At 31.5% G+C, this 15,079-nt stretch overlaps 1 protein-coding gene across 1 annotated transcript in view; it reads left to right on the plus strand.

The window, feature by feature from the left end:
- Positions 1-15,079, plus strand: part of LOC144840108 (inositol hexakisphosphate and diphosphoinositol-pentakisphosphate kinase 2-like) — a 230,941-nt gene that overhangs the window by 149,169 nt on the left and 66,693 nt on the right. The window lies entirely within an intron of this gene.

Below are 15,079 nucleotides of genomic sequence, written 5' to 3' on the forward strand. Positions count from 1 at the left end.
ACATTCACGTGTCTTGAAGTATGTTGTTAATAATGTTCTTGTTATGGAAATAATAATTGTCAGGTTGTTGAGGCAAACATCAGAGAATAATGTACTTGGAATGGTTGCGATTAAAATCCTAAAAGAGAATGTTTTCAATTTTAAACAATTATAAATTCATCGATAAAATTAAAAGTTGTAAAAAATAACTTTGATCTTTTGATGCTCAATATAATATTAATTATTATTTATAATATTTCTTGTTTTATTCCTCCAGGTACCCACACTTTACCTTGATTTTGTTTTTCTTTTACTTTTTCCTTTACTGTATTTCATATTAGGTATGGGCCTAGGCCTGAGCAAGTGAGCGCCAGTCAAAATGGTTTAAAATGCGATGTATACCTACAGGATAGTTACAATGTATTGAAATTGTTATTTATTGATAAATCTAGCTATGCAAGCTTCCGAGGCAATTGATATTCAATTTTACCATTTTATCAATAATTACCATAATAATTTTTGGTTAGTTGTAAATAATATATAATTTTTTGTTATGTAAACAAATTAAAATCCAGTTCAGTTTTTCGAAGTAAGCATATAATGGCAGTTTAATAAAGTCTTAAATCAGGACATAAATCCACAAAAAAAAGTTGTATTCATTTTTATTTTAAAATGTAATGTGTCTGTCTAATATTGCTTTCAATATTACAATTTGTATTGTATTTATGTAATTCACAATTTTTATTGCAGGATACCACTGTATATTAATGTTAGAAGAATAAAATAAAATAATACCTAAACATGGTTATTTAATTTTCACATTTTGATATTCAACTTTTTTGTTTTACTTTTACTTTTTCTATTACGAATTTTCTAATAATTTTGTTTTAATAAGCGATTGTATTTAGTTTAGCTGTTATAGCATAAAGGTTAGGCCTATAGTGAAAATTACAATTATATTTTTTCACCCACCTTTTTTAACACCACCAGTTAGTAATTTTTAATCATATTCGGACATGTAGTATCAAATTCTGAGGCTGCTTAGGTCTATCGAAGACGCTAATTGAAAGTGACACCAGCCTGAACAGAACACAGTCGCAAAGTCATGTAGGTTTGCCCGTATTGGTTCTGTCACTTTTGTTCGAATCGGGGCTGACCGCGTTTTCACGCTAATCTAATTTTTCGATTTTCAGGTACACAAGTTTGAAATTTCAAAAGGAAGATTTTCTCTCCTCGAATGGTCACGTGGTACCGTGAGTATGCTGTTATGGGCGAAGTTTTTAATGAGATCATCTTGATATCTAGCTATTGCTCACTTATTACCGGGTCGGCACTGAATAATAAAGTGAAGGTGACGATTGATCGACATTGGGCCTAAATAATGACACATTTTTCATTTACCTGTTTGCCTATTAAATGTTAACACACCACAACCGCAGTTCAAACGAGAAAGTGAAATGTATTTAATTTAATAAATGATTTAATCTGCAAGAGACTTTAAAAAATAATCTATAATTCCATTGAGTAGGTCCATGTATTTCATACAGGCCTATATAAAAATGGAGGTCTACTTTATCGATGCATTGTTTGAAATTATGAATTAAAAGATCTAGCATTCCTAATTCTCCTATTTATAAAAAATGTATACCTCAATTTGTTTTATTTTCTTATTTTTCAGCCTATAGAATTAAGTTTGTTTCTCTTTTCTCCATTCTGAACTCTTATTGGTTGCGCATCTTTTCGCGTCACTAAAGTAGACACAAAAATGAATACGCATGCGCATTAGCCATCGATTTTAATTCGCGCGTGTAAATTTGCCTAGTAGAAAACTTAAAGACCTACTTTTTTTTAAATTAAAAGTTTTAAAACATTATAACACATAGGCCTATACAAACATGTGATTTATATGATTACAAAAATGGAGCAAAAAAATGTTGTTATGTGAGGAAGAGAAAAATAAATATAGAGTCTTAATTTATCGGTACAAAGTAAGTCTTTTTTGTTATAAATATTTCTGTAGAAAAAAAGTTGCTTTGTAGTAGTGAAAAAAAATATTTATAATTTATATTAAAAACATTTTGTCTGTCTAATTGTGTTTATTTGTCTTATTTTGTGTATTCATTTCTTTACTAACTTTGATTTTTCTTAGGTAGTGTTAAGATGTTTTAAACTACATCAATTATTAATTACTCCTGGACCTATTATTCACAATAAAGTTACAATAATATATATTTCGTTATTTATTTAGAAAAAGAAAGGATTACAATTAAATTACAAAATATACAATGTTTTATAGGCCCTTTGTTTTAGTTGCAGATTTTTCAAAACTTTTTGTAACAGATATTTTATTATGCGAAATTCAAATTAGGCCTATTATTGTTCAAATAAAATAAATTTATCAATTAACAACAGAAATAACCTATGAACTAAATGTTACCATAAAATTAGCCTGTATACGTTTATCTTTCTTAATGATAATAAAATATAAATCAATTAATCAATTTAAAATAATTACATTAAGTTTCAAAATAGTATTCTTACGATTAAAATATAATATTGTAAATTGTTATTGCGCAAAAGTTTAATTTTTTTACGACGCGATTCGTTAATTCTTTCCTTCATCGCTAATATGAAGCAATTATGAAATCATCTACTTTAGCAACGCTCCTACTTTAACCATTATTAATGCTAACTCGCTAAAATCTCTCTAATTTCTGAGAATAAAAAATCCAGTAAAATGGACGCATGTGTTGTTTTATCATTTATCTTAGCGAGATATTTAAAAATCCTCTCCTGACATGTTTAGTGCTACTAGTTTCTTGAGTGACCTTGGATCTGTAATTAGAGAGACTTAAGGAGTAATACCTTTACAATTCACACTTGAAACTATGCAAACGTCGATTTCAACAGCGCCAGAAAAACTCATTTCGTAGCCGTCAATGTTGCTGTGGTGGAACTATATTAGTTTTAAAGCTTCCGAAAGGTTTTCTTCAACGAGCAACACGGGAGCAATCCAATATTTTCTGTACTTTGGATTGCGACACTAAAAGCATAGCATGAAAACTACGATTATTTTAAGCTGTTGCAACTAGTGTCGAGTTAGAATAATGAAGGTGTAATCAGTGAATAACTTCTAATGTGATTTACAATCTCGATTAGTTATTGTCATTTAAGAAAAATGACTACACCCATGGTATATCACTGGATCAGCTTCTGATTTTTTTTTCCAATGCTCAAACATAAATGTGATATTACATTCGAGTTAGTTTCGATCCAGTAAGTAGTATGTATATGCGTAATGCGCAAGATATTACTGTTTGAGTACAATGCGTTTAAAGGAAAATTTATGATTTTTAAAACTTGCGTCACGAGAAGATTTAAGAAAATCCACAAATGCCCACGCTTGCTTGACATGTAATCTTGACATGTAATTTTTAAGTAAAGTATTTCCGATTTGAAATGTATCATGAAAAGCTCTTTGGTGTATGATATATATAAATACTAATAGTCGACATATAAATAGTGTTATAAGTTTACGTGAAAGTTGGTTACTTTAGGCCTATTGAATTATGTAGGCCTACGAGTAGGCCTACAGAAAATAAAATACTAAATGAAATGCAAAATCACGCATTAGGATTATTGAAGTGGGCCTAACATCACCAAGGCATCATCAACCTATTAAAAATGGAGGACGTTTATAAATATAAATTTCTTAGAGAAACAGAAATTGTCATTAAAAATCCTAGACACAGACAACAAAATGCCTATATTACAGTAAAATATGGACAAATGCGTAAGTTCATACAATGACAGCTTAAGTAGAACCGACGAATGTGAGGATAGTATTTCGATTAAGTAGAAAAATATAATTAGGATACATAAATATATTAATATACAAATTATTATTATCTCATAGTGCATCTACTCACATATTATTGAGCCTATCCTGTCCTACATCAAGACCCTTGCTGATGGACTGTCCATTGACAAACACTACTAATAATAGTACTACAGTACAGATGAAAGATTACTATTTAAATGAGACAGGTTGCATGAGTAAAAAGTATTCATGTTGAAAATTACGTAGTTAAAGAATTTTTTGTTCAGATATTCATTTTACTCATGTAAATATTAGGGTTACATTCATTGCTAGCTTGAATTATGATGAAGTTAAACAACGCAGCGGATTAAATTAAAACCCACATTGAAACCCCGTTTAGTAGTGAGGTAGCGTAAGGTATATACTCTAACCACCTGTACATGGTTGTGGAATATTATTTAAATGAGTAGGCTAACGACAGTAAGAAGTCATCATAATTAATAATAAGTTATCAGTATTAACTGATATTAATAATGCTCTAAACTATTTTATATTCATTGAATTGAGATATGTTTAATACAATGATGATGTTTAGTAAGGTGACCCGTGAATCCAAGTTGATAATAAATATTATAGAGAAAGATATTATTATGACTTGTTTCCTGTTCATGCAACTTTATAACACTGTCAGTTGAATACAACTTTTATGATCCACTTGGAAGTTTATAAAAACGATGATATTAGGCCTACATCAAACTGTAGATCGGACCAACCTGTAACGACGCTGTAGGCTGAAACCTGTTCATTTCAGATCATTTTTTCATTTTTTAATAAAGCTTTAAAACGAATAAATAGGCCTACCACAGTGAGTTTGTTTTAACAAGGTCGTGGACTGATGCCTCATAAGCTTAAAACGCGAATTGGAACGAAATAAATTATTCTTCCTAATCCAGCAGATAAAAAAGTTACAGTTAGGCCTACATAAAAGAATAACATAAATAATAAGATAATGTTAATAATTACAGTACAGTATTCGGATAGGGGAATTTAGTGCTGGAAATTAAAAAATAAATTAAAATAAGTTACATGTAGTAGACTGTGTTGAAAAAACCTTAATAGGCTGCGTGACTCGCGAACCTCCATCCACACTTTTACGGGAGGATTTGGAAAAGCTAACAATCCTGCGCATCGTTTGGCCTAGTACATTACATAACATTAAGTTGTGGAGTATTGAAAAGAGTTATAAAAGGGTACAATAACTCAGTCTTGCTCTTACACTATTCTTAAACTATTTTATTTTTCCCGTTCGTTTTAAACGTTGATATTAATCTACCGCAACAAGCAAGTGTGAAGAAGATCATTAGATCTGTTTACACGGAAAATAAAGTCTCGTGTACTTTTAGCCTACTTCCTCTGACCAAGCTCTGACATAATGTAAAGCAATTTAAGTTATTAAACCGCGCTGAAAAGAGCCTAAAGGAATAGATGATAGAAGAGCGACTTAATAATATATCATCAAGTATTTATAAAGTGTAAATCTTCGTCTAATATGGTGAATTTTTCAGAAAAATTCGGTTTATAATACTGTGAAACTAAACATTTTCGAAATTAACGCCACACAAGGGTAATGCACCATTTTTAGTTTATGTTGATTAATAACAAATTACATAGGCCTAACAGTGGATTCAATTCAATGCGGCAATTCATTACCTGTATGTATTTTAAAAATATATATATCGTCAGTGAATAAGGCCTTAACCCTTAAACAAAACATTATTGACAACAACATGAAACAGAAGCTGTTTTGGCAACAATATGTTGCCTTATAATAATTATGGACTATAGATAACAGTTATGTTTATAATAGAGAATATCAATATAGGCCTAACTGAATTATGTCAGGCCTGGCATAGGTCTATATACTCACATGGTTATGTAATAATAGTGGTTTAAGGTTGAGAGAGATAATTTATTGCTAATCGACATTGGATGCTTATATTTTTCAATGAAGGCTGGAATGTTATAATTTATTTATTATTTGTTTTTTATCCGTTTAGGTTAGCGACACTAGGTATAAGTGATCGCTCAGATGTGAATAATGACCCTTGACCTATTAATATTATTACTGAAGTCCCTCTTGGTTTATACTGTTCAAACTGAAAGACACTTCTGTAAGAAAGTTGATGAAGTTTATTAACAACTTTCCCAAGAGAAATTAGAACATAATCTTCTGTTTATTTTAAATTCCAAGAAACTTTAGAGAAATGTTTTACCTTTTCACTTTTTAAAAAATGTGTTGTTAATTGGGTGTTATATCTAAAAGACGACGGAACATTGGCAACCTAAAGAACAAAACAAGCTAGTTTCATTTCTTACTTTTTATTATTTTTCACTTTTAACGGTAATTTAAAAATAGCTCGGAATTAATATAAGGAACATTCGATTTGGCTATTTTGAGCAGATAAGTATTCGAGCTGTGGGAGTATCACTGTGTTTGCGAGTGACCAGTCGAATAGTGTTATCTAACTTCATTCTATAGGGTAATTTATTTATTTTAAAAAGCATTATTTTACAATATAGTCCTACACTCAGTGATTTTTTTTCACTAGGTTTTCTTTTTAAGAGAACACAATTTAAAATAATGTTTGTTACAATATTTAAGGTATAAATAATAAGTATTTTATTTCTTAAACCTAAATTTACAAGTATTTTTAGTTTGCATCTTGCATCGTAGGCCGATGCTATCCCATTGGCAAGACGTCAGCGTCCGCGGAGGAAATGCCAATATTTTGCCACAGGCACCATGGTGTTGGCTCAGGTGAAGTTTGTGATATATTGTATCCAAAGAAAACACAGTAAAATGGCCAATGAAGACTTAACCTTAAACGAAACTACAGATGCTAGAAAGGAAGTAGTTAGCAATTTTTGATACCTGGGATTTAGATTATCCCCTCAGGGCAAATATTTTGCTTCGATTGTTTGTTTTTTAGCGCTTGATTACAAATAAAATAAAAGTTTGTTTTGCTATATCCATGTTTCCCCAGAGGGCGAGAAACCTCGGGTGCAAAGCTATTTTGATTACTGCAAGGTGAAAGACAAGCTTCGTACAGGTATCTGTTTGATAGCCGCATTAAAGTTTGTTGAATGGAAATCATTAATTAAAAGTATTTTCATTAGATTTATATGTTGATTTATTGTTTACATAAGTAAGAACATTAAATATCAATTAGATGGAGTCTGTCTCGGGTAATCCTTCAACAACATCTGACTGTGTATCCACGTTATCAACACAATTAAACGCAATGCACCGACCATGGAGGTATCTATTGCAGCACAACCAGGGTGTAACCATAAGTAAAACCACTGTCATTTTTAACCGCATCACTATCGTTAGTGAATTAATTAATCATTCGTTCACTAATAATAATAATGATAATCAGAAACTTTGATTGTAGAACCCTCCTTTAGCACATTTCCCCTGAATTGAACGAGGGTCAATCTTTGTTGACACTACAATATACGGAGCTCCTCTATTTAACATAGGCCTACTGTATATAACACATAAGCTTTGTTAAATATGACCTTTATAACCTCATAATAAGTTCATTAAAAATAAATAATTAAAAGTAAGTTCACAGTACATCAGTGGTACTCTTTTTGATTATTGGTCAGTAGAGTAAAAAAAGTTTATATATTTATAAATCCAAGAGGGCGCTGCTTAATGAAAACGACACACATCTTCGCTAGAATGTGTTAAATTATTGAAAATAATAATTATTATTGAAATAATAATTATTGAAATCTATGTTTCGGGGTATTCATCTTGATTATTTGATTTGTGTTTTTACTGCAATTGTTTCAATTCATTGAAAAATATATTATTATAATGTATTAATTTTTCATCAACGTTGTTTTAATTTATGATAATAAAGAAAAACTTGAGAGAGAAAGTTTAAAAGAGAACGTTAATTCCAATTCCAAACGATTTTACAACGAAATAGGTGGTTTCTATACAATTTATGTTTACCACAAATGTTGGCATTCTAAAGAACAATAAAATAAAGAAAAGCCGCAAACATCATCCCTGGATACACTTTCAAACATAATGTGTTTGAATCTGTAGATACGAAAAAGACCAATTCCAATATTAAAACGGCTAAATGTTATCACTACAACAATCAAAATGATAACAGTGCTTAAATGAGTCCCAGAGTGAAAATTATGAGGCACAATTTCACTAGATTAACAGCAAAATGAAGGTCTAATTTCTAAAGAGGAAAAATGTACCGTCTTACATGGGTCACGTGATGTTACATTTAAAATTATAGAATGTCGTCATGAGTCTACTTATCAGATATTACTGAAAGCATCACGTGACATGTATAGACATTATTAGATGACATTAGAAAATGCAGCACTCAAGTCAGTGGGTGATCACTTCTGACAAATGTTTAATGATAATAATAATTGATGGAGATGAAAAAGAATGACAATGGTGATAATGGTTATAATGATTATACAGTATTAACAACTGTACGCTTAACAACGTAAGAGACAACAATAAGATGATAAACAAAATAGTTTAGAAAAAAACATTATCTTCAAGTTAAGCTCTGTCTACACTTTTAAAGTGATGTGCCCAAATATGGTAGTGGTATGCCCAAATATGGTAGTGATATGACATCATCATGTCCATATATGGGGACATCACTTTTTTTTGTCACAAATAAATGTTACTACTACTAGTTATGTAGGTCTAATTTATAGGCCTAATGTGTGGCGTACCTTTATAGCGGTGTAATCTTTCTACATTCTGTATTTTATTGTGAGAAAAATTAAATGCGGTGGTGATGAGAATGATGATATGATGATTACGATTATGATAACGATGATAATTGTGTACAAACAAGACGTGGTTTCAAGGAAAGTCCATTCCTTCTTCGTACAATTTTAGTGGTTCAACCACACCTTAAGCCTATATACTCCAAAGAATGGAACAATTTAAGGACAATTAAAACATCGATTAAAAAAATAAAAGCCATCCTCGATAACATTTTTAAATATATTGAATCTGGCGGTGCGTGCGAGGCAACACCACATTTTTAATGAATTGAAATTGGATATGTGATCTGGCAGCAAATCTGAGGTATCTCTGTGCCTGGAGGCTCAGCAAAATTTCAATGGAAAACTTCCTTTTTGAATAATGCCCTAATATATGCACTGTATAACTTAGCTTAGTAGGTTTTGACAGCTTTTAGGTATGTAATAATAGGACAGGGCGCTTTCCTTAGACTACCTTAATTCAAGGTTGACAAATTTGGCAAAAGTATCTCATTCGATGAGTTTTGGCCAATTGTTCCGTGACTCTGCAATTTCGAGTTTAAATATTGCGAGTATATGATAATAAATATGTATAATTAAATTATGATGTAAAATTCATTGTGTTGAAATTGATGTATGACAAGCAATGCATTAGGCTGTACTGAATTTTGAATTTCACACATAAAGTTTACGGTACAGTACCGCTATTAAATTGAAATGAAATGTATTTTTAAACCGAACATATCCATATTGGTCTATTGCAATGATATCTTCAAGTTAAGCTCTGTCTACACTATCAAACTAGTTTGACAATAAAAGTATGATGTGCCCAAATATGTTGGTAATGATATGCCCAAATATGGTAGTAATATGACGTCATCATGTCCATATATGGGCACATCACATTTTTTTGTCACATAAAATGTGATAGTGATAAACAGCTTTACAGTTAAACCAACGACAGAATAACAATTAACGAAAAAAGGTAGATAATATATGTAATATTTCAATCTTTTACAGTATAGATGTATATTCATTTTTTTTTAAATATCAAAACCAAGTATTTTTAATTTAACTACTACTATTCGTAGTTAATTATTAATCCTAATTTTAAAATGCAACACCATTGAGCGTTGTTTATAAGATCGCTTGGTGACATAATACCTGCTGAGAATATGTTTCAAATATGTAACAAGATGGCTGCCTGACATACTGTACCATACGCGCCCTAGTTATTATAAACTTTATATGAGTTATAGTTATTGGGTTAAGAATATTTGTTCTTGGTTTGTGAAACTAAAAGTTTAATTAGGAGCGTACCGTATACCGATGTAATGGTACATTGCCTGGATGTGAACATAAATATATTTCAATTCAATAATTCTTTAGATGTAAAACATTTCAATATATATTGAAAGAAATTAATGTTACTAAACACCAACCATATACCAGTTTAGGCCTACATACCACGAGTGATTTATTAATTAATGGAATATTAATTAAACTAGGCTTAATTATAAACAAATGGTTGGATCTATGTTTACACGAACGAAATATTATGCTATTCTTAAAATTTTAATTGTTTTTATAGTCTAATAAATAGGAACATTTTCATGAACTCGTGGAAGAACACCTTCTGTTGTACGAGTGTTTATCTTGTACGCTGTATGAATAAATACAGATTTTTATTGAAACAAATAAATAAATATTTTCAAAAAGAAATATTAATATAGAAAATGTCTATATATCAGGCTATTATATCAATCAAATTGAATAAACAGTATGCATAAGATGATTAGCATGCCTATGTTTCGAATAACTACCGTACTGTTTACATAGAACGATCGTCGACGAACATTACTCAATGTTCAGGCCTACAATACTAATATACTATTAATGTATATCATGGATGAAATAGATTATAGATTATACTTAAATAATTCCTCCATGATTTAATGTGGAATATTAAAACTTTCAAATATTCGACTCATTTGAAAATCCGAGTGGTTCCATGACTGAGTATTGAATTTACAGTATGTTTGTGACTCTATTCGAAAATTAGGCCATTTTGTGTAACATCTGGCATAAAATTCTATACGTTTTCTTATAGGTATCTTTATTTACGTAAGATAAGTCTTTGTTTGAAGATTGTCTCTTCCACATTCATCAGCTTGTTAGTTTAAATATTTCTACATTATCTAGAGGAATCTTTGGCTTGATTTTTACGTCAAAGAAACAGTGAATCCGTTGGAAGCCGACATTTCCCGCTGAAGCACTCGGTCGGTAGATAGCAACCTTATACCTAGGCCAGTTTGCCTCTCTCAATCCCGAAACATGCGATAATAATTACGAAATTACGTTGTAATTTAATCATACACAGGACAGGATTGCGTTGGCAGAGATACCTCGGTGGGTAGCTCGTTGATAATTCGACAAATTCAATACAGTGTTTGCTCACCGGTAAAGCGAATCAAGTGCGAAGTCTGTGGGCCTTAGTGCAGCACGACAACCCGCTGGAAAAGAAGACGTGAAGCATCCGCGATGACAACACTGGTCGCGGAAACTAGGCCGTGACTACCGTCAAACTAAATAGAAAATTTGAGGTTGGATCAGTTTGATTGAAACACTAGTTCTCGTGTTGCTGTCAACTTTTCTCATATCAATATTCAATTGTGTATTATATTTCTTATTATATATACTTCATAACCACCTTGACCTTGACTTTCAAATTCGTTATACTACCTAACTAACTGAATGAAACCAAACACCATATCCGTTTCTTTAGCTTAGATTTAGGTCCGCCAAGGTCACAAGACTATTTTTGAAGCCGGGGAGCCCCTGGCGTTACTACGACTGCGTGCACAGTAGAAAGTGCAAAGGCATGCAAGGAAAAATTATCTTGAAAATCACAACATTTACGAACATATCCAATTACAGCTTACTGAAAATGATTCGACTGAAATTCTACGCGCGGACTATGATTACTAATTACGGAACGATAGCGTCGAGTACGGAGTGTCGCACGCGACTCGTTGTTGGAGATCGTTGCCAAAACTCAATCATAACCAGGGAGGTGGTGTTCAAAGCCGCCGATATTTGGCCAGTCAATTAAGGTCATTAGGCGTCTACCTGCGTCAGTGTACAACCCCTCTATGCTAGAGAACTCGATAGTCAGCGTCAACGATGCTATTATTAGGCTCGCCATGCGGTGTGTTTTTGCTTATGTGTGGCTCGATTTTTGTAATGCCATTTTTAATGATAGGGTAAAGGGCAAATACACGATAGGAGACAATATTCTGCGCGAATTTCACCCGCCTTTTTTATTTACAAAGGTGCATGGGTGCGTTAGCTTGGTGACCACGCGGTATGACAACCCATGGAACGTCAACCGTTGACCAACAAGTGCGCTTTGTTGCAACTTGTCAATTACTACCGTTTATAACAATCGAGTTCGGATTCACGTTGGCTAATTACGACAAATTAGATAATTACAAACGAAATTCTTGTTCAATTATAAATTTGATAACCGAAAACAACTTTCAAAATTCGTCAAACATCATCAACAGATTCCTAATCACCTAGGTCTACAAACCACTAATTTTCAAAACAGATGAAACAAAACTCAACAAAAAAACATATTTTATAATTCATTATTGGTACAAAAAACTGCGCGGGGGTACAATTTCATGGCACGTCATAAAAAAGTCGTTAGAAACTGCTAAAGTCAGTTACAATAAAATATATAATTAATAAATATATTTATTTCCACAAATAGGCCTAATAGAGAAAAATACATACTAACATTATAAATATACAACCGATAATGAACATATTAATATAATGCAAGACAAGAATTATATAAGTGGAAAAGGGACGCCGCAGCAAGCAAGTGCCTCTCTCACCTAAAATAAAGTAGGACAAAATAACTATAGAAATTTACTATGAAATTTAAATACGGTATCAATTTAAGGGGTTTATATCGTATCGCATGTTGCGTACAACTCTAATATCATCTTTTACACAGTACGTAACATAAGCAACCATGTGAGTAAGGTACAATGGAGGCTTACGAATCACAATGATTTATCTAAAGATTGTGTGACAAGACATATTTACAACTCCCTTAGTATCATAAGAATTGCAAAATGCATTAGTGCTGAAAAAATTTGAAAATCAATGTTTTAATTCTCTTTAAAATACAATACATGTTATGTTCTATTTGGTTTGGTGGAGATTGTTTATATATTGTATATAATTTCGTTTACTTAGATTTACACGGAATTAAAAGTTGATTCGGCGTGGCAAAAAGTAACCCTTAAAGGCCAGGTGCGGGCAAAAAATTTCTATTGATCATACATTCCAATAATTATCGATCTATAGTTTCCCCTATGTTTCATAATTATTAGGCTTTTTATTTGTGTTACACAAGCTTGTTGAAAATAAGCACTTTCTTATCAGTGGGGGGATAGTTCAAATTACACAGTAAAATCTCTATTCTTTTGTACACAAATGTTGTAAATAGAGAGGAATTTTAAAAAGCTATGAAAAATAAACGGTGTGGTAAAAAATGTTAACAGATGACTAAATATATGTAATATAACTTGAATTTTACATTTCTGGTATTTTTATTCAACTTCAGATTTTTATTTTCATGCTATAGCAAAAATTATCCACCGTATATCCACCATCTTTTTTCACCTTCTAGGGAGTCACCAGACATGTTATTACATTAGGTTAAACTACCTAACTACTGAAAAAAAGGCTTCCTGGTTTTTATGGCAGAATTTTGCCAAATTTTGTATTTGACCATATTAAGGGAAATTCATGTTTTTTCGTCTTGATTTCTGTTACAAATATTTGATTTATATACAATTAACCAGATATTATATTTAAAATTCAAGCCTGTACCTGAGCTTTAAGCTCTGTCTACACTATCAAACTAGTTTGAAGAAAAAGTATGATGTGATATGATGTCATCGTGTCCATATTATGGGCACATCACATTTTTTTTGTTTGATAGTGTAGACAGAGCTTTAGATCAATCAATGATGAATCTATTACTTTAAATTTGTATATTGATTGTAAACAAACGTTATCAGCCAATGGCTGCTGTTTTGTATATGTGTTTTATACCTAAATAAAATTTAAAAAATAAATAAATGTTCTCCGAATTTTGTTTCAGTTTGGTGTGAATGCAGACTAATCTGTAAATGTGTCAATGCTCTACATTACTATTACTAAATTGACAACATTAAAATAATTAAAACACTAAACATTGATTAAATAAATAATAATTATAGAAAATATTATTGGGCTCATGCATTATTCATGATTACTTGCAAAAGAAACATTTCAAGCTGATGACTATACTACAGCTTGTATTTTACACACCCTAGAGTAATAATACAACCGGTTGTTGCGTAATAAGTCTACGTTAAAACAGTTTCGGGAACGTAGAGGGGGTTAGGGCAACAATAATAATACAGCAGGTAATAATAATATATAGAATATAACTTAACTGTAAAGTCACTTTTTTTATTTGGTACAATGTGAAGCGATATAACTTTTTGTTAACAATAACAATAACAACTGTGACGTAACTATTGACATATTAATATGGATTGAGATGTTTCTGCATCAAGCAAACTCAAGGATCATGGTGTTAACACTTTGCACCCTAAAATTAAATTACAAATGTTTGTTTTTAAATAAGGTTTTATATTTAAAATAGCTATATTTATTTTTTTAACGTACGTGTACGTGGCGTTTGCTGTGCGGATAACTAACTCGTCAAGGTGACGAGTTCAAATCTAGTTATTTTGAATTGTTGAACAAATTTGAATCGTATGACTGTAGTAAAGAGAGGGCGATATAACTGTTGTAATTCTTCTCATGAAATAATTTTATCAAAGTAACCATGTTATTTCCAACTAAAGAAAAGTCCTGCCTAATGTATTACAGACCACATCACTAATTTTCCCACATTAAATTGTTTATAAATTCAACTGATCCAACGCTTTGAAATGTCGGATGTAAGTCCCTGTGTCATTTTGAGTTCACACCTTTAAATGATCCTAACAGAATAATTATTACCATTTCTCTTTAATTATCACTATTTATCAGTATAATTGATATCATATATTATCATTGCTTTGTTACTTTTCTTAATTGCTATAGGTTGAATCAATTTTCTACAGTATTAAGCGTGGTTCCCACTAGAGACGCAACGCAAGAACGTACGCGCAAGGCAAGCGAGTTGACCAATGACAAGCCACTGAACAACCATCGGTTGTGATTGGTCAAATCACTTACGTTTCGTTACGTCCTTGCGTTGCGTCGCTAGTGGGAACTAAGCCTTACCACAGTCCAAATGACCTACGTTAAATATATTTATAGAAAATACAAGCATTGATTATTACGCCATCTTGAGATAAAAATGATATTATGTGAATGACGTCA

The sequence above is a fragment of the Antedon bifida genome, chromosome 1, assembly GCF_963402885.1.
Source record: "Antedon bifida chromosome 1, ecAntBifi1.1, whole genome shotgun sequence".
In the NCBI taxonomy this organism is placed as follows: domain Eukaryota; kingdom Metazoa; phylum Echinodermata; class Crinoidea; order Comatulida; family Antedonidae; genus Antedon; species Antedon bifida.